Source organism: Lepus europaeus, chromosome 10 (assembly GCF_033115175.1).
Source record: "Lepus europaeus isolate LE1 chromosome 10, mLepTim1.pri, whole genome shotgun sequence".
NCBI lineage: Eukaryota > Metazoa > Chordata > Mammalia > Lagomorpha > Leporidae > Lepus > Lepus europaeus.
In genome coordinates, this window is record NC_084836.1 from 30,428,871 (window position 1) to 30,456,782 (window position 27,912).

Below are 27,912 nucleotides of genomic sequence, written 5' to 3' on the forward strand. Positions count from 1 at the left end.
TGAATGCCTACATATGTACTTTCCTGAAAAATTCTGACTTTTGCTAATATGGCTGGAGCTGTATTGGGGTTAACAGCAGATAAAAGGTACTCCATGTTTTGTAACACCCTGGTTATTGTGAGATAAGCAGTAGACCCAGCCTTCAGGAATAATAGGTAAAATGGACTCAACACTAATGGCCAATACACAAATACAAAAATACTCATCCTCATCAGTAATAAAAAAAAAAAAACTCAAAGATATATAGATAATGATCTTTATAATGACAAGAATGGAGAAAGCATGAGGCCAGGATTGTGGTGCAGCAGGTTAAGCTCCTGTTGGTGATGCTTGTGTCCCATATCAGAGTGCTGGCTCAAAGCCTGGCTCCTCTGCTTATGTTGCAGTTGCTTGATAATGAGCCTAGTAAAGCAGAAGATGGCCCAAGTACTTAAGGCACTGCTACCCACATGGGAGACCACGATGTACTATCAAGCTCTAGGCTTTGGCCTGGCCCAGCCCCGGCTGTTGCCGAGGCCATTTGGGATGTGAACTAGTGAATGGAAGACCTCTTTCTCTGTTTCTTGCTATCCCTCTCTGTAACTCTGCTTTTCAAATAAATAAATAAATAAAATCTTAAAAAAGTAAAAACACAAAGAATGGAGTAAGAAAGTCATCACAAAACCTCTGTGTGGTAGAAAGTTTTCTTCCTTATCATTTTCCCTATTATCCACAATTATTTTAAAAATTATATGCTGCTTTAATAACCACAAAATAATAAGTGCTATTAAATAAATATAATGTTAATCTACCATATAAAATAAGAAGAGTAAATAAAATAAAACATAACATAATCCTACTGAACATTCAAAGGAATCCACTGATGAAATTTTTGTACTTCCTTCTGATTATTTTTCTATCCACAATCATAATTTTAAAAGCACATTGGATTTACACTATTAGATCAATGTTATATGTTTTCTTAATTTAACATTAAAATATTAATATCTTGCTGATATACCTTCTTCCAGAATGACATGCAAATGTTTATATTTAACCAGCAATTTCATATAATTGAAAGGAATGATTGCAATATAATTTATAGTAGTGATGAGAGTGACAAGTGAAGAAAAAACAACAGTAGTTTCTACATTCATCATATATTTTCTGTGTTCACCTACGGGAACATTGCATGAGATGTTTAAAACATAAATGCTGGAGCTGGTGTTCTGGCACAGCACATTAAGCCACTGCAAGCAACTCAAATGTGCATGAGTTCATGCCCCAGATGCTTGCTCTATTTCCAAATCAGCTCCTTGCTAATGTGCCTGGGTAAGCAGTGAAAGATCGCTCATTCCTTGGGTTCCTATCAGGTGGAGTTTCTGACTTCCAGCTTCATCCTAGCCCAGCCCCAGGCCTTTGACGTCATTTAGGGAGTAAACCAGTGGATACAAGATCTTGAGATTCATTCATTCTCTCTCTCTCTCTCTCTCTCTCTCTCTCTTTCTTCCTCTCTCTCTTTCAAATACAACATATAAAATCTTTAAAACAATATGAAACTTACTCAAAACAAATAGACACTTCAGTTATATGAGTAGATACAAGTTGTCCTGTACATTTTTTTCTTAAGAATTATTTCTCTAGGGAATCTTAAGAGGTCAGATACACCACAGTTGACAGGATTGTGTTCTATAACTGTCATAACCTGGTTCCATGCCAAACAGAAGTTCAAATGCTGGTCAGGGGTATGGCAAAAATCCAAGCTGCACTAAGGATGTAACTTTCAGTCACTGGAATGGCTCAGTGATTGGGTTCAACCACAAACCATCTGTATTCAAAATACACTGAATTCAGATAATTTTCAGAACTAACCAGAAACACAGTAGAGTGCTCCATAGTTTATCTCTTTAGCACAACTTGAGGGATGTCAAAAAGGTCCAGCACTCAAAGATAGTTTTCCCTTGGTTGTCTGAATTTATCATTATTGTCAACTCATTCCTTCCTTTTGCTAAGGTTTATACTGCCTAGTCCTTGTATTTTAAGTATAAATGTCACTGAGAGTAATTACACATTAAGATACAAGCCAAGCACTACACTTATTCTTTAAAAGAGGTAAATAAGAACATTAGTCATCAAAAAAACAGACAGAAAAAATTCATAAACAGGAGCTATCCCACTATTGATAAACTCCATTTCCTTCCTGATTTTCACTAAGAACTGCTTGACTTACATTTTAACCAATGATAAATGATCTAACTTTCAGAAGTCTATACAATATATGCTGGCACCATGGCTCACTAGTCTAATCCTCCGCCTGCGGCACTGGCACCCTACGTTCTAGTCCCAGTTGGGGTGCTGGGTCTGTCCCAGTTGCTCCTCTTCCAGTCCAGCTCTCTGCTGTGACCCGGGAAAGCAGTGGAGGATGGCCCAAGTGCTTGGGCCCTGCACCCGCATTGGAGACCAGGAGGAAGCACCTGGCTCCTGGCTTCAGATCAGCACAGCGTGACAGCTGTAGCAGCCATTTGGGGGGTGAACCAATGGAAGGAAGACCTTTCTCTTTCTCTCTCTCTCTTTCTCTCTCTCTCTCTCTCTCTCTCTCTCTCTCTCTCTCTCTCTCTCTCACTGGCTAACTCTGCCTGTCAAAAAATAAAAAAGAAGGCTATACAGTCTCTAAATAATAATTTTATTCTATCAACAGAATTCTCTGAGTGGAATACACAATGTATTTTATGAAAATCTTGGATTATCCTCAAACTGACAATATTGCAAACCCCAGCAGCATATACCTTTACAGGTACCTTCCCAGCCCACATTTTTCCCTTGTTTGAACTGCCCCCATCCATGCAGTTGAGACCTAAGGAGTGTGTTTCTATTTCATAGCCTGCATACTACTCCAAAGTCCACTGAACTGGGGTAGACAATCAACTGGCTGAAGGTAAGTCAATCATATTCTTCTAAGCCTCCAGCTGATGGAAGAATTAATGTAAATTCAGGAATGGTCTCTTGACTGTGATCCACCAGATTCTGGGGAAAGTACAGTCAGCATGAGAGAGAAAAAGACAAAAACAGAGAGAGATAAGACTGAAGTAAATCTACAGACAGAAATAAAGATGATGCAATTTGCAGTTTCCATGGAACAGTAAATTTCAGTTCTTACTGGTGGTTTATAGCTCCTGATTCAGTGTTTCATCAACAATATTTAACTATATTTTGAAATTATAGGTATCACTGATCACTTACAGTGTATTTCCTTTTGTTGCTTAAGCTAATTAAAGACTGTGGATAATAATAACAGAAGCTACATCACTAATAAAAACCAGCAGAATGTGGGGACAGCACTGTGGCGTAGCAGGTAAAGGCAGCGCCTGCTGTGTAAGCATCCATCTGGGTATACCCCAGGATGGTCTTCCCTTGCAGTTTGAGTCCCGGCTGCTCCACTTCCAATCCAGCCCTCTGCTATGGCCTGGGAAAGCAGTGGAAGATGGCCCAAGTCCTTGGGCCCCTGCACCCATGTGGGAGACCAAGAAGAAGCTGCTGGCTCCTGACTTCGGATCAGCCCAGCTCCAGCCATTGCAGCCATTTGGGGAGTGAACCAGCAGATGGAAGACCTCTCTCTCTGTCTCTACCTCTCTCTGTAACTGTTTTTCAAATAAATCTTTAAAAAACCCAGCAGAACAAAATAGCTAATCTTTATAAAACATGTATAAATGTAAGGAAGTATTTTAAGTCTTTAGACAGTGCCCACTTTATCTTTACAGGGATCTCACGTGATAGACAATGATCACCCTCAAGCTGCCATTTAGAAAAACCAGGGAATTGTCTCAAGTCAGGGTGTTAATAATAACCTAGTGTTTATCACAGTTTATAGAGATTTCAATAAATTATGGAGTTTATTCACTAGGAGCCATTGAAAAAATAAATGAAAATTTAAAAATAAGGCTGTCATCCCAGACATGATCACAGAATCACAATGTCCAGAGGATAGAAATTTTCCAGTCACTGCAAGGTAATTTGAATGTACATTTAGAGAAAAAATTGCTCAGTACTCTAAGCAGAAAACATGGGTGAACACTACTGCAATATCAGTGTGTGTGTGTGTGTGTGTAGGGGGATGAGGCAAGGGACACAATGCAAAATAGATGAAGGATTTCATTTGCATTGCTACTTAACAGGTCCATCAGTATCTTTCGTCTTGCCTAATTTTCTGAGATTCAAAATCTGGGCAAGAAATAGTGAATTTATCAATAGGAGGATTTTACAATACATGGGGACAAAACTGGCTACATAGATTTTTTTAATCAGCATCAGAAACATAAAATTTCTGTTTTGAGAAATCCAAATCTAGAAAAAAAGGCACTTTTAGAGAACGATTTCTTAAATCATAGCATTCCCTTCTACATGTGGACATCATGCACATTTTCTTTCTTGAGTAGAAACATATAATTGGTTTTTTTTCTTATTTAAACCACAGGGATTTTCCAACATGCTATCATTTGTCCAGATGGAATCCTTCCATTCCTAAAGAGTGGAAAGTCTTTTTTGTCATATTTTATTAGTTCTTCTGCTCATTGAATCTGACAGACTATAAATCCCATGTTTACCATTAAGCAGATTGTGAATGACAAGATAGTATTAAGCATTTTTGGCACACAGAACACAGTTGGGCAATCAATAGCACCATCACTCTAGGAAAATTATTGCTGTAATTGAAGGGGAGATGATCATCAAGGAGAATTGTATGTTCTCTTTATATGCAGATTTAGCAAAAAGAGCTAAAAATGAAAACTAGGACAGTTCACAGTTGCAAACATTCTGATTAATAATGATGACGAAGACTGGAAATAAACAGTTGGGGCTGAGATAGATGTGGCCTTCCTTTTGCATGTTATCTTCTCAGTAGCATGAGGAATGCATAGTTTGGGAGGCCATCACACAAATGAAATGCCACTGCGAAATCTCATGGTCAAGGGCATCAAACATCCATTAATTAAAAATATATATGTTGTAATGTTTCTCTACTAATGAGTTGATTCTATTTTTAGAAATTGTGGAAAATGTGTAGACGCTGATGTCACCATACATGACGTTTCAAAGGATGCCCTTGAAGAATGAAGTATGTCCTCCCCTTGGCTACAGACCATTAAATGCTGTTCTTTCTTTCCCTACCCAATATCCCTACATATAACCAGCTAGAATCATAGGGGAAACATGTTTCTAAAGGTCTAAATCTGCTGTGTCCATTGCCAACTAAATTAGGTTCCTCACAATGTAATTTTAGAATCTTTTGTGATTTCTCTTCATGATTTCTCTTATGAATATATAGAAAAATTATTTATAATTATTAACTTTATATTTGTGTCTTCTGCATGACATAAGCTCTATGGAAGTGAAGACCTTGTCTTATTTTTTACCCTCACCAAAGCATCTATAAACCCAACACCATGAATAATGCCAGACTGATGAATAATGACAAAATATATGCATGTGCATATATGTATAAGTGTGCATGTGAATACAGATTTGTTAAAATAATGCATGGTTATCAAACAACTAACCTTGTTAACTATAAACAATTAACCTTTTGTCCATTGTCACTGAATGCTGTTGACTAAAAGAATGTGTGGTAACCATCTGTTATTAGTTCACTTAATTTTGCTTCAGTGAAAGGATCTAAGGATCCAGATGATTTCCAATCTCTCTTCAATACACAAAAATATATACATTTAACCCCACCCCAGAAAGTTCATATTAAACTTAAGACACAATGAATCTTCATCACTCACATTTCAGAAATCCCAAGCAATCCCAAAACCTTTTGGGATTGTCCCCTTGTTTCTAAATTATTCTTTTCTTTTCACTAGATTATAACTCTCTCCTTAATGCCAGTGTCATAATTTTTAAGATTTATTAATTCATTTGAAAGAGTTACAAAGAGAGAGAGAAAGAGAAAGAGAAAGAGAGAGAGAGAGAGAAAAGAATGAATCTTCCATTCACTGACTCATCTACCAATGGCCACAATGGCCAAGGCCGGACTGGCCAAAGCCAGGACCCAGGAACTTTATCCAGGGCTCGCACATGGGTGGCAAGAGCCTAGCCACTTGGGCCATCTTCTACTGCTTTCCAAGGCCATTACAGGGTGCTGGATTGGAAGTAGAGCAGCTGTACACAAACCAGCAACCACAGGGGTGTTGGCACTGGAAGTTGTGGTTTTACCTGCCATGCCACAACTCCAGCCCCTCTAATTTTAGTAATGTAGCTAGCTCCTGGACCTGAGTTCCCCAACAGAATCACATTATTTCAGGAACTGGGAGTTTACCAGGCACCACTGCAGGCCCTTACACACATCCTTCCAACCATTGCTGACTAGCTGATGCAGTGTTTGGAAAGGGATGGTGCTGCTAATTGTCATTAATGTCCTCAATACGAATATTCTATCATATTGTTTTCCTAGTTCATTTCATTATCAATGGTCCTGTGATACTGCATGGGTAGTGGGGTGCTTCATAAAAGAGTTTAACAAAACTATATTTTTTGTCTGTTTTTCTTCAGAAGAATTGATTTCTGTTGAACCAAGTACTGATTATTTAACATCCATGCCAAGCACACAAAATGCACATCCCAGGATGGTCTTCCCTTGCAGCTCAACTTGTGAACTAGAGGGCTAGTCACCTGGCTTGAATTAAATGATCTATCAAGACATTTCAGTGTGATTATATTACAAAAGTAGAAGGCAACCAAAAATAATAAATTGGTTACTATCAAAAATTCCTTAGTATTCTACCAAAGATGTATAAAAATTCTGTCAAATAATATAATGAAGTTAATGAGTCTAAAACTCTTTAAGTTGTAGTACAGATTTTTTTTTAAAAGATTTATTTATTTATTTATTTGAAAGTCAGAGTTACACAGTGAAAGGAGAGGCAGAGAGAGGTCTTCCATTCTATGGGTCACTCCCAAGTTGGCCGCAATGGCCGGAGCTGAGCCAATCCAAAGGCAGGAGCCAGGAGCTTCTTCTGGGTCTCCCAAATGGGTGCAGGGGCCTAAGGTGTTAGGCCATCTTCTACTGCTTTCCTAGGCCATAGCAGAGAGGTGGATCAGAAGCACAGCAGCCAAGAATCAAACTGGCACACATATGGGATGCCAGCACTGCAGGCAGCAGCTTTACCCACTATGCCACAGTGCTGGCCTCATGATTTTAGTTGGAAAAAAACTTTAAAAATAATTTTGTAATAAAAAAATTCAAAATCATTATTCTCAAGTAATTTAGAAAAGAAAAAGTAAAGGAGAAAAAAGTGTTGAAAAATAACATTTTTGAAAAGAGAAAGAGGATATATTGAGGAAAGTAAACTTTAAAGATAGGAAAAATAGTACAATGTATGACTGAAGGAAAACAAATAGAAGGTGAAACCCAGTTTTATGACAAAACAAAATCTCGCAAAAATTTGGCATAAGATTAAAGCTACTGAATATTTTAATTAAAAACTCAGTATATATGGCCGTGCCGTGGCTCACTTGGCTAATCTTCCGCCTGTGGCGCCGGCACCCTGGGTTCTAGTCCCGGCCGGGGCGCTGGATTCTGTTCCGGTTGCTCCTCTTCCAGGCCAGCTCTCTGCTATGGCCTGGAAGGGCAGTGGAGGATGGCCCAAGTGCTTGGGCCCTGTACCCGCATGGGAGACCAGGAGGAAGCACCTGGCTCCTGGCTTCAGATCGGCGCAGCGCACTGGCCGTAGCAGCCAATTGGGGAGTAAACCAACAGAAAAGGAAGACCTTTCTCTTTGTCTCTCTCTCTCACTGTCTAACTCTGTCTTTAAAAAAAAAAAAAAAAAAAAAAAACAAGTCAAGGGAGTGCCCAAGTCGCATTTCTAATCTTCGGTGGCCTGAACTACAAGTCTATAGTCACAGGCATGTTCTGTAGTAGTTTTTCTAAGGTAGACAATGCCCATGAGGAAAATTATATTCTCACTGTAAAACTTTCTTTCCCTTTGGTCTGAAAGGGAGGTTTTTTCTACTTACTGTATACTTCGCTGATGGCGAAGTGAATCTAGCTATGAGATTATTATTTAAGTTCTTATTTTGGCTATGCTATTACAGAAAAATGTTAGCCATCTCTTTTATAAGGTCTAAAGATTAAATTGTGCGTCCTACAGATTCCTTCATAATAGAATTAGTTTCCTACCTTGAGGAGAATAGAGAAATGAAAGAACAAGTTGGGCTTAGAATAGAGAAATGAGGGAGCAAGTCCTAGATCGCTTGATGACAATAGCAATATTACATGAATACTTAGCAAACCGTTTCAACCATTAGATAACAACCTAAGAAAACATTTACCAGAAGGTCCAATGCCTCCTATACATTTTAAGAATCATGTATTTGGAAACACCTCTTAAATATCTAACATGGTGTAGTTTGTTTAGCCAGTAAACTTAAGCACAACCATATAAAATGTTTTTAGTTTCTTTCTACCAACACGTTTAAAACATATGATACACAGATTCAGGTCACACAAATTAAAATGTATCTTTGATTGATTTTAGCAGCTTAAATTTATGGACAATCTTATCTATAAGCCATTTAAAATAAAACTCTTAATAAAATATCCCCATGTGGACATACAATATGTACACACATATAACATAGCATAATAGACTAATATAGTAATTTTAATAATAGCTTTTAAAATCTTTAACTCTTTTTGTAGATTGCCAATTGATTTGAATTGCTTTTTGTTTTTAGTAACCTCAGTTAACCATACTTTCTCTCAGTTGGTACTGTTAATACATTATTGGCTTCATCTGTTTACAGATTCATCCCAAAGTACTGAATACAATAGAAGTGGCTGGAAAAAGTCCATAGGAACCTATAGGTGGACAGCTAAACACAGAACCAACAATGCTTTAGTTTTATGAGCAGAAAATCATATATAACTGTGGGTGACAAAAGACTTTAAGTCGCCATGTTTAAAATTATAAACTCATCAACCAACAAGAGGCACTTGCTTACTTCACAGTATTTTTGAAAGCACCTGTAGGATTTTACAAGTATTTAACCCTTTAGGCCTCTGGGGCTTTCTCATTAAGATAACTATCATGTCTAGTAACACAAGATCATTCGACTTTTTAATTCTCAAACTTGCATCCTCTGGTCTGCTTGAACACAAACCAGGAGGAAAAGAAAGCTAGGCATCAGAAGCAATGGTGGCAGGCCTATTAATGGCTGATCTGTACAGTGATCTGCCCTCAAGGAGACCCAACAGGCCAGTCCACTGCAGTGGCTTTCAATGTGGTAAGCCTGGGCTTCAGCAGAAGTCAGCTTGTGGAGAGCCCTGGCAGCTCTGCCAAGAGTTGGATCACTGGAAATGGACCTGCCCTGGAGTCGAAGGATGCCCAGGTCAGAGCCACAGATCTTATTGGCTCTAAGCTGAAAAGCCCTTCACTCAGCCCAACTTCCAAAGGGACCACTGCAGCTGAGGGGATGGTCAAGTAGGGTCAGCAACTTTGCAGGCAGAACTGTAAATTTCTTGTTAGAGATGCCCCCAGCCTTTACCTGGCCAGCTCTCCTCCCAGGCCAGCCAAGTAATGAAAGTCAATAGAGTGCCTTCCCCGAGGAGGTGCACACCTCCCTTAGGATGTACCCCATGTGAAGAGATAGATAGGTCTGGGCCTCTTAACTTACAAGGCCAAAAGCCCACCAGATTATTATCAAGCCCCTTCTATCAGGTTCTATTTGCCTCTCAATCAGAAAACTTAATTGTAGCTTAGACAGCACCTTTCTTAGCTCCTCTAATAATGACTCTGTCCTTTGTTCTAGACCCTGTCTAGCACACTTTGTAATCATAACCTCTACTCTACCACCAATGGCTCTACTCCCAACCTGTGTGTACTGATGGTCCTCTTCCCCACTTAATGCTGTATAATTGTTCAAACCTGGTAAATTCCACTCTTAGGATCATTGGTTACTATCCTCACCCTGTCTTTTATGACCTTGTCTAAATATGATCAGAGTCTCAAACTCGGAAGGCTTCCATAGCCTTGGCAACTCATGACGACAGCCTAGGATGGTTACTGGCGCCATAAACTAGAGTGTCAATTTGTTGGGTCAACAACAGGAGCCACTGTGCACTTGCTCCTCATGTGGGATCTCTGTCCTTAATGTGCTGTACATTGTGATTTAATGCTATAACTAGTACTCAAACAGTATGTTTCACTTTGTGTTTCTATGTGGGTGCAAACTGTTGAAATCTTTATACTAAATTGATCTTCTGTATATAAAGAGAATTGAAAATGAATCTTGATGTGAATGGAAGGGGAGTGGGAGCGGGAGAGGGGAGGGTTGTGGGTGGGAGGGAAGTTATGGGAGGGGGAAGCCATTGTAATCCATAAGCTGTACACTGGAAATTTATATTCATTAAATAAAAGTCAAAAAATAAAAAACCTCAGTATATGTAGACTAGGGTGTATTTTACCTGAAAGAACCCAGGATAAGCACCAAATGATTTCTGTGCTTCTTGGTATTTGCAAGTCGCAAAGTGAAAATTCCAAGATTTCCAGGGCTTGCCATAATCATGGGAGAGAAAAGATAAAAATCTCATCATTCTTTTCTAAAGAAGCTTACATTGTAGTGTAGAAGGAAAGGCACCCTCCCTCGGCAATGCCGGTATCTCGTATGGGCATGGGTTCCTGTCCTGGCTGATGCAAGTAGGGTGTAGCTCCCTGCTAATGGCCTGGGAAGAGAAACAGAAGAAGGCCCGAGTTCATGGGCCCCTGCCAAACATGTGGGAGACCCCATGAGGCTCCTGGCTTTGGAATACTAGCCCAGCCCTGACCGCTAACTTCATCTGAGGAGTGAACTAGTAGATGGACGATCTCTCTCTCCCTCTCTCTCTCTCTCCTTTCTGAAACCCTAACTTTCAAATAAATAAATCTTTTTTTAAAAAATTTACAAATTCTCATTGCCCAAAGATGCAAGCATCATTTCTCATTTCGGCACCGCCAAAGAACACATACGACAGATGAATGTTCATTCACGCACAAAATTCATGGTAATAAGCAGTTGTTTTCTAATCAATTCTTTTTATAGATTTTTAGTTCTATGACGATAAGAAGACTTTTATTGTGTCCTCAGAACATCTGAATTGTAGATTAGTACACACGTATTAATAGGGCTATCAGAGAATAATTCAAAACGATTTTAGAAAATGTAATTAAAAGTAAGCATATTTTAATGCTCAAAGATTTTGAAATCCATAAACACGCTGGGTCTTCAAAAAAGTTCTTGAAAAATGCTTATGACAAAAATACTGGGCAAGTATTTCAACATGTGTTGCATAAAATAAACATTTTAATTCCTTTTTTCCCATTAACTTTTGTAAGTATTGTCATGTAATCAAATTAATTCATACTACTTCTGATGTGGGCAACGAACGCACTAATTTTTAAACAAGGCTATTTTTTCCTGTATAGACAGAAATACTGAGCAGAGACTGGTACTGGGGGCAAACAAAATAGTCTATTTGGCTGAGAGGGAACAAATATGCCACCCTGCACAGAGAACTATATAACGTCAGTGGGCCACAGAGTTGCTCACAGACTTCGAGGAAAGGGAAACAGAAAACGGTACCTGCGGCAGGGAAGGTCTGCCCATCACCGGGAGCCAGGAAAGGAAAGGTTCTGTTCAAGCACCACAGGCTCGGGCGCAGAACCCCCAAGCGAGGTCCACGGTGCAAAGGCGATTCTCTCCCGTCTTCCACTTCCTTTTATCTGCTGTGCGCAGGTCTCAAAAGCAACAGAGGCATCATGGGAAGGCGAACGTCTTTGATTGACAAACAGGGTACTCACACCTAGGGTGGGAGGGCAGCAGCTCCTGACTTCCGGCTCCACAGACTATACTAGCTGCTTGCCTATCCCACTTCTCAGACCTAACTTGCTGCCTGTTTATCCCACAACACTTTCTCTATGATCGCCCATAAGTCGTTCCCTCAGAATTTCAGAACTATGAAGTCGATCATTCTCCAGCAACAAATTTCCAATTTAGCTGCACTAAGGGGTTATTTATCGATACTTCTCCCTTCCTGACAAAAAAGTCAAGACAATTTCCAGGGTAAAATGTCCAGTTTTCATTTTCTTATTTATTATTCTCCTTCCTGGAGTAGATATTTGATATAGTAGTTTAGCTGCCCCTGGGATGCCCATATGAAGTGCCTGAGTTCAGATCCCAGCTGTGTTTTGGTTTTTAGGTTGGTTTTGTTTTGTTTTGTTTTTGTTGTTGTTTGTTTGTTTTAGATTTATTTATTTGAAAGGTTTAATTACAGAGAGGCAGAGGAAGAAAGAGAGAAGTCTTCCATCTGCTGGTTCACTCCTCCAAGTAGCTGCCAATAGCCAGGGCTAGCCCAGACTGAAGCCAGGAGCCAGGAGTTTCATGCAGGACTGCCAAGTGAGTTCAGGGTCCCAAGCACTAGGGCCGTCTGCTGCTGCTTTTCTAAGGTGCATTAGCAGGGACCTGGATTGGAAGTGGAGCAGCCAGGACTGGAACTGGCACACAAACGGGATGCTGGCACTGCAGGCTGTGGCTCAACACTCAATGCCACAGCACCAGTCCCCCAGCTGTGCTTCTGATTCCTGCTTCCTGCTTGTGCAGGAACAGGAGACAGCACGTAATTGTTCCAGGACTTGGGTCCCTGCAACCCACACAGGAGACCTGAATTGAGTTCTTGGGACCTGATTTTGCTTGAACCAGCCTCCATGTTTGCAGAACTTGCGGGAGTGAACTAATGGATGGAAGATTTTTTCTTTGCCCCTCTGCTCACCCCCCACCCCCGTCTCTCTCAAATAAATTTAAAGCGGATGGTGTTGTGGCCAGTGAGTTAAGCCCTTGCTTGGGATGCAAGCATTCCACTCATGAGTAGAAACAGAAAAAAGAAGCAGCATATGTAAAACTTTGCAGTTGAATAAATGTTGGGAAAAGTAGTTCACAATTAGCCTAGAGAAGTAGAACTAAAATATAGATTTCTTAGGCTGTGCCTGGAATTTGGACTTACAAAATCTTTGGGAGAATTGGGTCTCAACCCAGTAATACTTGGGATTTAAAAGAAAAACACTGAGACATTCAAAAATAAGATTTGGAGTAAGATAAAATGCAGCAATTCTGCTAACTCACATATTGTTATTTCAGTAGTTCAGGTAAAAGACATTGGAGAATTAAAAGACAGCAATAGGGGCTGGCACTATGGCGTAGCAGGTTAAGCTGACCCCTGCAGTGCTGGCATCCCATATGGGCACCAGTTCAAGACCCGGCTGCTCCATTTCAGATCCAGCTCTCCACTATGGCATGGGAAAGCAGTGGAAGATGGCCCAAGTCCTTGGCCCCTTCAATGCGTTGGAGACTGGGAAGAAGCTCCCAGCTCCTGGCTTCAGATAGGTGCAGCTCCAGCCATTGCAGCCATCTGGGGAGTGAACCGGCGGATGGAAGCCCTCTCTCTCTCTCTACCTCTCCTTCTCTCTCTGTGTAACTCTTTCAAATAAATAAATAAATCTTTTTTAAAAAGACAACAATAACAGAGACATTGGGAGATGTGGACAGATGTGATAAGTATTTGGATAGTGAAAGAGTAAGAATGAAGATACTAACAATGACAAACCTGTTTCTGACATGAACAACTGAGTAGACACTGCCATGACTTACGAACGATAATGCATAAGGAATGATTTTTGAGACAAAGAGAAGTAATGCAGTTTGCTAAGATATGTATACCAAATCCAAGTGAAGATGAGTACAAAGGATGAAGCTCAAGAGAAATCTGGGATAGTGTTCCTGTGGGCATGCAACCAACATATAATTTTATATATGTTGTTTGCCAATATTTTTTGTTTTCTTTCTAGGCTGGAAGTTTTATGAACTACCAACATACAGTTCTGTGGTAACAAGAATTAGATAGATCATTGTACTAACTAGGAGAGGAAACTGACTTACTTTATTTCCTCTCTCTTCATAATTCCAAATAAGTTAGAAAGCTGACTCTCTCAAAAAGTTCCTTCATCTTTGAACATTGTCTGCTTCCTATAATCTATTATTATAATAGAAGAACATCACCAATAATTTAACAGGCACATTAAAAGGCACACACTGTTACATTCTTTGTATATATAAAATCTAACTACATCAACAAGTCTATGAAGAGTTGCTTTCCAAACATTTTGTAACTGAAGAAACTGCTTCAAAGAGGTGACACTGATCAATGTTCATTCTATGCTGAAGGGCTTGCCTTCAGCCCTGGGTCTCTCTGACTGGACTGTCAAAATGTCCCTAAGTGTTCCCACTGAGTTCCTGATTTTAAAAATGTTTTTAAGAGAGAAACCAATCTTTTTCAATACCGGTAGAGTTCTTCTGCACGGACCATGCAAATTAGATAGACCAAAAAAAAAAAAAAAAAAAAGTAAACCAGAGAGAAGGAGTTCAACATGTGTAACCTATAAAATGCAAGAAATTTAGTGATAAGGAACTCAAAGTGGTGATGGTGATGGTTAAATTTAGACTGACAATATTGGTAGAAAAGTGATACAGAAATGGAAAAGATTTTAAACCTTCTAGAGGCTGCAAACTGTGGGAAAGTAAATATATGGGGGAAGCTAAAAGAACATGGGGCTATCTAAAAATGTTTGTTCATGCAGGTCCATCTCATTGCCAATCTATCTTCTTCAAGATCATAAAACTTTCCTGATATAGGAAATTTATGGCAGTCCTCACTTCTCAGTATCATCTGCTTTTAGTCATATAGGAAAGCTTTATGAAGGCTTCCTCTGCATATATTCATTCTAATTTGCTTCCACCTCAAAGTAATCCCTAAGCCAATGTGGCATATTTTGGGGTAGCACATTCTGATCCCCTACAGCTTCATAATACTAATGGAAAGAAGTACCAGCTCTTTCTAAATTAGCCACAAATATGACAAGCAAGTCTTCCAGAAGTATTGCAGAGGAAATATATCTTTAGAGATAATATTCAGGTGATGTTCAGAATACAGTCTTAGGATCAAATTTTATGTCTACTCCCTTGATTTTCTTTCATAAGGGAGATAGAAGAAGTTATATTTCATCACTTTATAAACTAATTTGTCAAAATAACCCTAAAAAGTCTATTTGTTTTAATAAAGATCTCAGTAGGATGCTAATTTAGAGTAACTATAATGGATGATAATTCAATTTCTACAGAAACAGCAAAACACCCTGCCCATAGTGGGATAGCCAGAGCTCACTACTGACAAGAATTTAATGATGGGAGGATGAAATGGGGATAAATGATGTTCAGATTTCCTTTGGTTCAGCTTTCTTCTGTGTATAACCCAATTATTTTGCCTTTTTTTCCCTTTGCAAAGTTTTATTCTTTCAAATTTTGCTCATTTCCTGCAAGCAACAAGGCTTAAGGTAAATTTAATCCTTTCCTACTAGACCTTTTCATCAAGTATAGTATACAAATTCATGCTGTGAACTACACATTTTAAAAAGCATTCTCTGAGCATTTGGCCCAGCAGTGAAGCCACAGGCTAGAATGGCTGCATCCCATATCAGAGTGCTGTGTTTGAGCCCTCACTCTGCTCTCAACTCAAATTCATCTCAATAAATTTGGTATTAGATGAACAGCTTGATGTGCACCTTAAGAGGCAGCAGGTGATAGCTCAGGTAATTGTGTTCTTGCCATCCAGGTGGGAGATTTGGGCTCAGTTCCTAGTTCCCAACCCCAAGCTCAGTCAGCCCCTGCTCTTGCAGATATTTGGGTAGTGAATCAGCAGATGGGAACTCTGTCTCTCTGCCCCTAAAATACAATACAATACAAAACAATAAAAATATTCTAAATGATATGTAGTAGAAATGGAAATATCCTCATATGTCTTAAACATATTCACTTTTATTTTCAAATATGTTCTATCAAATTATTTTATCTTGAATTAGGTTATCAAAATAATTTTTATCATTTTCTATTTAAATATTAACTTTAAAATTAATTTTAAAAAGTGAAAATCTACTGTTTACACTAATAAATGATGCTTGACTATTACAGATGATTTTAAAAATGAAAACATTTCCTAGCTTTTCTCCAGGGATCTTTTCATTTCATAACTTCATTATAAAATATTTATCTTATACTGTATTCCCAACCTGTTTTGACCAGTTTTTTGCTTGTCAAAAGTATTGGTTAATTGAGCAAATGTATAGCATAGCAACCCATATTGGAGTGCCTGGTTCAATTCACTGCTATTCTACTTCTGATACAGCTTCCTGACAAGGCTCATCCTGGGAAAGAAGCAGATGATAGCTCAAGTATTTGGGTCTCTGCTACCCACAGCAGAGACCTGGATTGACTTTCTGGCTCCTGTCTTTGGCCTGACGCAACCCTGGCTGTTGTGGGCATCTGGTGAGTAAACCAGAAGGAAGATCTTTCTGTTTGTCTCTGTCTGTCTGTCTACCTTTCAGATAAAGTGAAAATAATAACAACAGAAAGCACTGATTGATGTCATTAATTAGTTTAGACTCTTTTTTATTTCAACACACTTCATGGAATGTTCATAATCCTTGATAACTGTCTACAGCACTGAAGCAAGGATTCCAAGCCAGCACCTGGAAGTGCTATAAACCGTGAGCCCACCGTCTGCCAGAGTCTGACCCTAATGCCTCCACAGAATCCTGGCCTATTCTCCCTTCCACTTCAAGTGAGGTTCAGTTACTGGCAGACTACACTCTAGAACCATTCAGAGAATGATGTTCTGGAAAATGAGGCTCTATGAGAAGTGGGCAATGTGAAGCCAAGTAAACAACAGACAATCTAGTACGTTATAGTACAGACAAGTTGAGAAGGCTGAAGACCTCTAGTGTTCCTGGTTTAAGGATTAAATTTAAATTTAAATTAACTATAAATTTTTTTGCCTGGAGGTCTCCCAGAGACTCAATTTCAAAAAGAACAAAACCGTACCTTTAGACGATAAACACAAATGGTCCAGTCTTGGATCTCTTTTTTTGGACTTATATTTACTTCCGAGGTGTTCTAATGAAGACTTTTTACCAGAATTGTCATCTATATCCTGACAGCTACCAAATCTATATTTCTAGTTTGGACTCCTCCCCTTAAGTTATAAAAATATATCCTGAATTCAACTAATCCTTATTCCATAAGCTAAACATAATCAATTGTCTGATTTGATTCCCAGGTTGGGCCCTTAGCCTCTTATTCTCAAAAAAGCAAGCAGAATATATAGTGGCCCTTTTAAAATGGTATAATATATCACTTCTGTCCAAAACCTTTAGTGGCTTCTTTTGCATTCAATATAAAATCCAAATGTATCGTAAAAAATCTTACATGAGATTTTGAGACCTGGCACTCATCATCCTCCTGGCCTCACTTTCTTTGACTCACTTCTCCACACTTACACACACACTAACTCCAGCTACACTGATCGCCTTGTTATTCCTCTGCAATATCAAGAATCCTCCTACACCAGGGCCTTCAAACACTCTTTCCCTTCTACTATGAAAATTTAATTTGGGATTCTGGTCAAATGTCACCTTCTCAATGAGGACTTCCCTGATCTCTCTACATAAAATGCATGTTTCCCAATCATATCATAACCTTTCTTACTTAAGAAATCACTCCTTGGAAATGTCAATACATAGGATGTATTTACATATTTCTGCTTCTTCCTTTCACCAGATCTTAAGTTTTTTACAAAGGAGACAATTTTGCTTTATTCATTGCTGTATCTATAGAATAAAGAGTTAATCCCAGCATTCTATAAACACTAGAGAAGTAGTTGGTGAGTGAATAAATAGATGAAAGTTAACTAGTGTAATGATATGATAATAGGTATGATTATCAAGCAAACATTTAAGTGTATCCCAGTATCCAAGAAAAACGATGTGTACATCTTACTGTGAAACTCATTTACAAAATGTGAATATGAACAACTAATTTAATTTGGCATATACTCAATGGTTCCTATCTTACTAGAGTCTAAATTAATGCAATATACTGAAGCCTATTGACCAGCATTAGAAAAGTAAGAATATAATACATTTTTTTTTACTTTCAAAATAAGCACTATCAAAAAAATCCCTTCTTTTATGATATCTGGAGATTTGCTTAAGCTGGTTTTTAAGGGACTTTCTGACTATATTTCCCAGCATTCTCCAGTGTCAATTTCTACTTAGGTTTCCTCCTTTCTTTCTCCTCAGTGTCATGCATTGTCTTCCCTCTGCCTGACTCCTCTTCTAATATTGATTTGCTTATGAAGTAATTTATTTGCATTTGAGACACATGAGAAGTGTTACCTATTGGCAGCCCTTCCCTGAAACATATAGGTGGTTCAAAGTGCTCCTTCTTATGCTTTTATTGCAGGGTGAACACAATTCTTTAAGAAATAAACTATGTGTATCATCTAAATATCCTTAGAGCCTTTCAAACAGCTTTATTCAGAGTACTTACCAAATAAATTATGAATTAATGAACACATGTGAGGAAAACAAACTGGTTTTCAAAGCTATATAGGAGTTCCTGTATTCTCCCAATTAGACCGAATAGAGGTGAAATCAGATTGTTTCATGCTCCAGAAACATAAAGTTCTATGTTGAGTAAAAAGTGCATATATTTTATGTAATGTCTCATATGTATGTGTGTGTGTGTGTGTGTGTACACAAAGAAAGAGATTCTTAATTTCCTAGTATGAAAACATGGTTAAAAATTTCAACTAGCAATGTCCTCACTTACGTAGTATATATGATTTTTATCCAATGTTTATGTTTATGTTTTAGTGTCTATACATTTCTCTTTATTGAAACCGATGGGTCCAGTTTAGTCATAAATTTATATACATGCATGGGGTTTTTTGGTAGTTAAAAATGAGATTCTGGGGCTAGAGCTGTGGCTTAATAGGCCAAGCCTCCACTTGTAGCACCAGCATCCCATATTGGCGCTGGTTCATGTCCTGGCTGCTCCTCTTCTGATACAGCTCTCTGCTATGGCCAGGGAAAGCAGTGGAGGGTGGCCCAAGTGCTTGGGCCCTTGCACCCTTGTCAGAGACCCAGAAGAAGCTCCTAGCTCCCGGCTTCAGATTGTCTCAGCTCTGGCCATTGCGGTTGTTTGGGGAAATGAACCAACAAATGCAGGAACTTTCTCTCTGTCTCTCCCTCTCTCAGTCTGTAACTCTCCTTCTCAAATAAAATATCTTTAAAAATGAGATTTCAGTTCTTACAGTTATAAAAATTATGTAACAACTTTTGTTCCTAACTTCATTTACCTCCAGAAACCCTACTCCCTTCCTAGTCTCATTGGCAAGGGAAGTTGTCTCCCCTTCCAAGTGAGTCACTTGAGATAGAAATATTACTTTATTAGAATTTACTTGGGTCAAGTAAATATGAAGAAAATACAAGAAAGTAAGGAAAAAGTGTAATACCATATAAATACACAGAACAGTATACTTTATAAATGAGTATTTTAGGGAACAAAGTGTCCATATAATGAAAAAAATGTGCCAGTTTTGCTGAATCACAATCTTATTAATTTAGAAATTGAATTATAAAGTATTGCTAAAATGGATTCTTCTCCAAGACCTGTATGAAATCCATAAAGCCTCATAGCTAAATAGGAGTTTGATGATTTGAAGAAAATAGGCATAAATCTTTGATATGCCCCCACCATGAAAACTGGAGCTTAGCTCCCCCCAACACATACCTTTATTGTAGGATTGACTTAGTGATTCACTCTGGCAAGTATCTTTGTAGAAGGATATGTTATCATTTTCAAGATATTTTCTGCAAAAATTGTAGGATCCCTCTTGCATATGTCAATCTCCCATGTCCTTCCTCTCATCACTCACCCTGGGGGAAAACAGAACCAAGATGTAATGAGGAAGTTCTGAGAAGATAGAAACCATCTGCCATTTTCCCAAAACATTCAGATAACCCAACAGAGAGGTTCACATGTCAAGGAACCAAGGCCTTGAACCAATAGCAATGTGAGTGGACCATTTTGGAAGATAGTCCATCACTCTAGTCATGACTTCAGATGTCTTCAACTGATGTCTTCACTACATCAGTAGGGATAGTATATTGATTTTCTCTTGTTATTTAACAAGTTCCCACACACTATCTCACAGTTTCTATGAATTACAAGCATAGGTATAGCTTAGAAGGGTCCTCTGCTAAGGATTTCCCAAGGCTGAGTCAAAGTTAAGCCACAATTATTCCTTGAACCCAGGGTACTTTATCAGTTTATTTGTTGGCAGAACTCATTTCCTTTCAGCTATGCAACTTGTAGTGGTTTGCTTCATCAAGACCATTCATCCAAATAGGTCAGGTCAATACCAGATAACTGCATTATATTTAACTTTGGTGTATTAAAAACTTTAATTATACCTGCAAAATCTCTTCACTTTTGCTATATTCTATTGCTTAGAAGATGATCACATAAAAGCATGGATACCAGGGGGCAGAAATCATGGGGGCCATCTCAGAATTCTGCCTACCATAGGCTCAATTATGCTGTCCCTTAATTCCCAAGACATATGAGACAGTAAATATTTTTTGTTCTAAGTTGGTATTTGTTAGGGCATTTTTATACAGCAATATATAACTAATACAGTGAGGTTATAGCTGCATGAATTACACACAGGGAAAGCATTGAAAGTGGGTGTTAAGAGTACTGTGTTAAGTAAGGATATGATATTTATGTTTCATATGAAACTAGTACAATGAAAATCACACAATGAGGGTGAGAAACTGCAAAATATAATCCCAACACTTAAAAAGTAATTTTTTTTGACAGGGAGATTGGACAGTGAGAGAGAGAGAGACAGAGAGAAAGGTCTTCCTTTGCCATTGCTTCACCCCCCAATGGCCGCCATGGCCAGCGTGCTGCGGCCGGCACACCACGCTGATCTGAAGCCAGGAGCCAGGTGCTTTTCCTGGTCTCCCATGGGGAGCAGGGCCCAAGCACTTGGGTCATTCTCCCTGGCCACAGCAGAGAGCTGAACTGGAAGAGGAGCAACTGGGACAGAATCCAGCGCCCCGACCAGGACCAGAACCCGGTGTGCCGGTGCCGCAAGGTGGAGGATTAGCCTATTGAGCCACGGTGCCAGCCTAATTTAAGAGATTGATACAGACCTGGCATTAAACTTACACCAGAAGTGGTAGGGTGGAAACTATCACTATGCTCCTAAATCAGTATATATGAAATATATGAAATTTGTTCACCTTATATAAATTAAAAAGTTTTAAAAATAAATACATAACTCACTAGAGCTTTAATATAATGCCATCTTTGAAGTTCAAGTAGAAATGTAACAGCAGAATCATCTTTCAGCAAAATCAAATCAACAATAATTTCTTGATAACATATCAATAGTTAACATTATAATATTAAAATGATGAGATTTTTTTTCATTGAAAATGAATGCACATAAATATTCTGCTCAGTAACAGATGGGGTTCAAATAGTTTCTACACAGGTGCATAAATATGACCTTTTCTTATCAGTATTAGTGATAGTAATTGAGTTGTGGCAATGATACGTGTTTATGTAAACAGATTGTTTTAGTCTACATAAAAAAGTAAGTTAATGAAAATATCTCTAATCTTTAATACTAATAATAATTTCTATATAACTTATGTTTTCCATTATACAACTAACCTTAAAGACAAACATTTTTATTGTATGTAAGTTATTTGCACATAACTTAAAACTTATTGTCTATAGATCATCCTGTTTGCAAATGCTTGTTAATAAATCTGATTTCTAATTTGTTTAGCATAATAGAATACTTATTTTAATAACAGTACTAATATTTTAATCAAAATAGTTATTTCTATATCAGTAGAAAGTCTCAAAAATCTAGAAAAGAGAGCTCTGCTGTGGTAAGATCTTTGGCATCAAATACACGATAGCTATTGTTTGGATGTGATTCATCTCCACCAAAACTCAGGTTGAAAATTGATTATCAATGTGGTAGTGTTGGGGGTAGGGCCTTTGGGAAATGATTAGACCAGGAAGGCATAAACTACATGAAAAGACTACTATCTTTCTTGTGAAACTAGATTATCTCTCTTTGGAGTTTTCACTTTCATGGGAGTGGATGGTTTCTTTGAGAATGGCTTGTTATAAATCAAGGCTAGCCACTTTTCCTCTGTTACCCATGTGTCTGGACCTCTTTTCCGCATATATCCACTTCCCCATTTGCTTCTCACCATGTTATGATGTATCATGCAAGATGCAAACACTCAGTTTTGGACATAGCAAACTTTAGAAGTATGAGTCAAACTGAACCTCTTTTTTAATATATAGTCATAGGTATTTTGTTATAGTAACACAAAATTATCTAAGATAATAATGTAATTTGCTGCTTCAAAAGTGAGGACAAAGAACTAAGAATACCTACAAAAATATGGATACTGAGTTCATTATGACTTGTCTTTATTTTTGGAGGGAATTTTTAGTACAGAGGTCATGCCTTTAACCAGATAAATGTACAAGCATAATTTTAAATTGAAATTCAAAGTGATTTTATGGTCAGCGGTGTGATGCAGTAGGCTGTCTCTGCCTGCAGCGCTGGCATTCCTTATGGGAGCCAGTTCATGTCCCTGCTACTCCTATTATAATCCAATTCTCTGCTATGGCCTGGGAAAGCAGTGGAATATGGCTTAAGTACTTGGGCCCCTACACCTTTGTGAAAGACCCAGAAGCAACTCCTGACTCCTGGCTTTGGATCGGCTCAGCCCTTGTGGCTATTTGGGGAGTGAACCAGTGGATGGAAGACCTTTCTCTCTGTCTCTCCCTGTCTCTGTAACTCTACCTCTCAAAAAGTGTACCTAAAAGGTAATCTATAGGAGCAAAACTGAACATCTTGAAATACAATGATTTTGACCAGCTCTTGACTGTTGAGGAAGTTTTTCTTGTTTGTGTCATATTCTCTCTCTCTCTCTCTCTCTCTCTCTCTCTCTCTCTCTCGTACTATTCAGTGCACTCTCTACTTACTGTAAGGTCAATCTGATGAGTATAAAATTAACTGAATACTGACTTTAAAAAAATAAAATGAGAAAGGGAGAGGGAGGAGGATGAAGGGTGGGAATATGGGTGAGGGGGAAGAGAATCACATTATCCCAAATTTGTATATATTAAGAGCACGAAGTTTGTATTCATTAAATAAAACTTAGAAAAAGAAAAAGAGGGGCATGAGATTTTCATATCATAAGACCTCTGGAGTCCAGTGAGACTGAGGAAATTCTAGGTGCATCATTCTACAACTGGGGTGCTCATACCGCAAATCCATTATCTAAAGATATATATGAAACCCCAGGATAATGTGACCACATCTTTCTAGGCATCACTTTTGCTTCCTATTGTGTACTATGCTTCAGTTTTCTATACTGAAAAAATTGCAAATATATCAAAGGCTGCAAAAGTTAAATGAATTATTTAAAAATAAAATAAGACTTCAAACTTCTTCTCACGATGGTGTTTTTTTGTTATTTTGACTACAAGCTCCACTTTTGTCTATTTATTTTTCTTTAAAGCTGGGGTACTGTTGGGAAACAACATCAGGCAATAATTGCTTTGGAACTTGAAGAGCTTTCCTTTCTCTTTATACATCTCCATGATATAAACCCCTGGAGTGACCCCATACTGAGATTCATACTGTTTTCTTAAAATGTCCACAGTCATAGGAGTATCATGACTAGACTACAATTCTGGAATGCCTAATATATATATATATATATATATATATATATATATATATATATATATATTTGACAGGCAGAGTGGACAGTGAGAGAGAGAGACACAGAGAAAGGTCTTCCTGTGCCATTGTTTCACCCTCCAATGGCGGCCGCGGCTGGCATGCTGTGGCCAGCGCACGGTGCTGATCCGAAGGCAGGAGCCATGTGCTTCTCCTGGTCTCCCATGCGGTGCAGGGCCCAAGCACTTGGGCCATCCTCCACTGCACTCCCTGGCCACAGCAGAGAGCTGGCCTGGAAGAGGAGCAACCGGGACAGAATCCGGCGCCCTGACCGGGACTAGAACCCGGTGTGCCGGCACCGCAAGGAGGAGGATTAGCCTATTGAGCCGCAGCGCCGGCCCCTAATATATATTAAAACATGTTCTATACCCTCTGGTTGAACTAAAAGATGTGTTCTTCAAAAGCTTGATAAAGGAATACTGTGTGCTACCACATTCACACTGATGTGTTTGTCTAGGTTGCCTACTCCAATTGGCACAATTCCAGGGGTTTCAGGCTGGACCTGTCTTAGAGCTTCCCTTTTCATGTTCCACTTAACCAATGGCCCTACTCCTTCCCCTTCCTATCAAGATGATATCAGCTATAAACTCACTTTTCTCTATATCAGAACTGTAACACTCTCCAATAAAAACAAGAATGATGCTTGCTTAAATTTGACATAGGAATTGAAGCAAAGAATAAATTTACTCATAGAATTTCTTACCTGCTCGATGTATCATGTATCATGAGTAAAATACTTTTGCTATCCACACTGGGCTGGTGTTGAATGTCTAGTATTTGTTCTTCCTTGCCCCCATCTCCTGGTTTCTAATAAAAAGGTGAATGTTAGCTCTCTTAAATTATTAGGTGATTTGCATTAATAGTTGTAAATGTTTTTAAGGTGATAAGGAAATACATATTCCTTTTTTATCAATGGACTTTATTTTTAGAACAATTTTAGGTTTACAGGCATTGAGAAGGTAATATAGAAAATTTCCATATGCTTTTTATCTCTCCATAGTTATTCCCCTTATGAACATGTTGTGTTAGTGCTGTTTGTTTGTCACAAATGATAAACCAGTTGTGATATGTTATTACTAGCTTAAGTCCATGGTTTACATACAGCATCACTCTTTGAGTCAGAGTGGTATGGCTTTTAACATACACATAATATAACAAATCCACCACTAAAACACCATCCAGAATATATACACTGCCCTAAAATTCCTGTCTGCTCCAGCTGTTCAACCTTCTTTCTTCTCCTTAAATTCATAGCAACCACTGATATTTTGATTGTTTCTTTAATTTTGCTTTTCCTAGAATATCATACATGTAGAATCGTACAGTATGTAGTCTCCTCAGACTATCCTTTTCACTAAGTAGTATGTATGTAAGATTTTTACATGTCTTTTTCTAGTGTGCCAATAGATATGTTTTTATTGTTAAATAATATTTCATTGTATAAATACACTATAATTTTCTTATCCATTCATCTTTTTTCTAAAATTTTATTTATTTATTTATTTATCTGGAAGGCAGAGTGACAGAGCAGAGGAAAGAAAAGGGGAGAACTTTACATCTGCTGGATTACTCTCCAAGTACTCACAAAAACTGGGATTATGCCAACCCGAGGTCATGATCCAGTTACTCCATCTGGGTCTCCTATATGAGTGTCAGGAACCCAAATATGTGGGCTAGCATCTGCTGCCTCCAGGTGCATTAACAGGAAGCTGGATTACAGGCCGAGGCAGAACTTGATCTCAGGCAGCAACTTAACCCTCTGTGCCACAATACCCGCCCCTCCATTCACCTATTGAAGAACACCTTGATTGTTTCCAATTTGCAATAATTGTGAATAAAACTGCAATTAAAAGCTGTGTGAAGGCTTTAAATCAGACCTAAAATTTCAACTTATATGATACTAAAAATGTGATTACTGGCCTTTATGATACAACTATGCTGAGCATTGTAAGAAACTGGCAAACTGTCTTCTGAAATGTCTGTACCATTTTCTATTCCCATCAGCAATAAGTAAGTGTTTCTACTGCTCCACATCTCATCAGCATTTGGTACTATCAAGTGTTTGTTTTCCTTTTAGCCATTCTAGCAAGTGTCAAATGCTTTTGAAATTATTGATTTCTCTTCAAATTTTATATTTTACTGAAATATTAAGATTTATTCTTGGCCGGCGTCGCAGCTCACTAGGTTAATCCTCCGTCTGTGGCGCCGGCATCCCGGGTTCTAGTCCCAGTTGGGGTGCCGGGTCTGTCCTGGTTGCTCCTCTTCCAGTTCAGCTCTCTGCTGTGGCCCAGGAAGGCAGTGGAGGATGGCCCAAGTGCTTGGGCCCTGCACCCGCATGAGAGACCAGGAGGAAGCACCTGGTTCCTGGCTTTGGATCGACGCAGTGCACCAGCCGTAGTGGCCATTTGGGGGGTGAACCAATGGAAGGAAGAGCTTTCTCTCTGTCTCTTTCTCTGTCTTACTCTGCCTGTCAAAAAATAAATAAATAAATAAAAAGATTTATTCTTGTAAAGTGAAAAGTCAAATGTAAGCTCTACAATTTCAATTTATATCTTAGCCTCTAACACAATGCCCTGGACATAGTAGGTGTTCAAGTAATGTTTAGTGGTGATAACATAAAGACTAAAACAAATGAGAATATGAGACAATCGATGCTAAAAATGTGACTGAGTGTGAAATGTGGAATTTGAAAAGAGAAATAGATTTCCCTGAACACAATCTATGAAGGGTTGTTTTTATCTATAACAAATGTATAGTAATATTTTTAAGGACCTTAAAATCAGGGATCCAGTTATACAGCTTAAGGATAAAGAAACCTTGGATAAGTCTCGAATCTACCAGAAGTTTTTTTTTTTCTTCTCTTAGAAATTAATCTCCCTGAAAAAGCTGTTAAGAGATGAGAGGTTGGATAGATTCCAAACTATAATAACATGATACTATGAATTCATACTAGCTACCCATAATAATATATGAGGTAGATGATAGAATATATTATCTAACATCATACACTAGATAATATGCATGGTATCATAAAATACACTATACATACATGGTATCTATATAAAGCCATCTTATAATAGATATTAAGTTTTTAGTCAAAGTTCAAGGTAAGCTCTCAGTTGGTATTAATCTTTAGTCTTTTGACAGAGAAAATGTTTTCTGTCACACATGCAAAGTTGATATTTCTTTCCTGTCTTCTTTACTCAATGTCTGCTTTTTCCCCTTCTTCCTGTCACTTCTGTCTCCAGGCATATATCCTGCTAGAACCATATAATATTAATCTACTCCCCGAGGGGAAGTTTTTCCTACAGCTTTAATTCCTCCTGATTTTCCAAATTCTTGTTAATGCTTCTTTCCTCAATCTTACTTTATTCTGGCTGCAGTGTTGGACTAGGAATACTGGAGCTACTTAAATATCTGAAATAAAATAATGATGATCATAAGTGTAATAGCTGCACACTGCAAAGTTTTCCATAGAAGTACCCATAGAATCAACATCATTCCATGTTCATTACTTCCATAGTAGTCAGTTGAATGAAAATTTTATTTTGGAACTCTATTTATGGACACTTTTGAACACTTAAATTGTTCTTACTTTTTTTTAACAGATTTATTGGTTTGAAAGGCAGGGTAATGAAGAAAGAGGGAGACACCGCCAGAGATTGATCTATCCACTGGTTCACTCCCTAAACAGTCAAAATGGCTGTAGCACGGCCAGGTTGAAGCCAGGAGCAGGTACTCCATCTGGCTCTCCCACATGGGTGCAGAGTACCAAGAACTCGGGCAATCCTCCACTGCTTTCCCAGGTGCACTAGCAGGGAGCTGGATTGGAAGTGGAGTAGCTGGGATTTGAACTGCTTCACTGCCTAAGATAGAGACTTATTTTTCTTTTTCTCTTTTTTTAAATTAATTAGTTAATTTTTTTAAGGAATACAAATTTGGGAATATAGTTATTCTTCCCACCATACCTGATCTCTCACCCAAACTCCCACCCTTTCACTTCCTCCCTCTCCCCTTCTCAGTCCCATTTTCCATTAAGATACATTATCTTTTTTAATTTAATAAATGTAAATTTACAAAGTACAACTTTTGCATTGTTGTGGCTTTTTCCCCCATAACCTCCCTCCCACTCACAGCCATTGCATCTCCACTCCCTCTCCCAT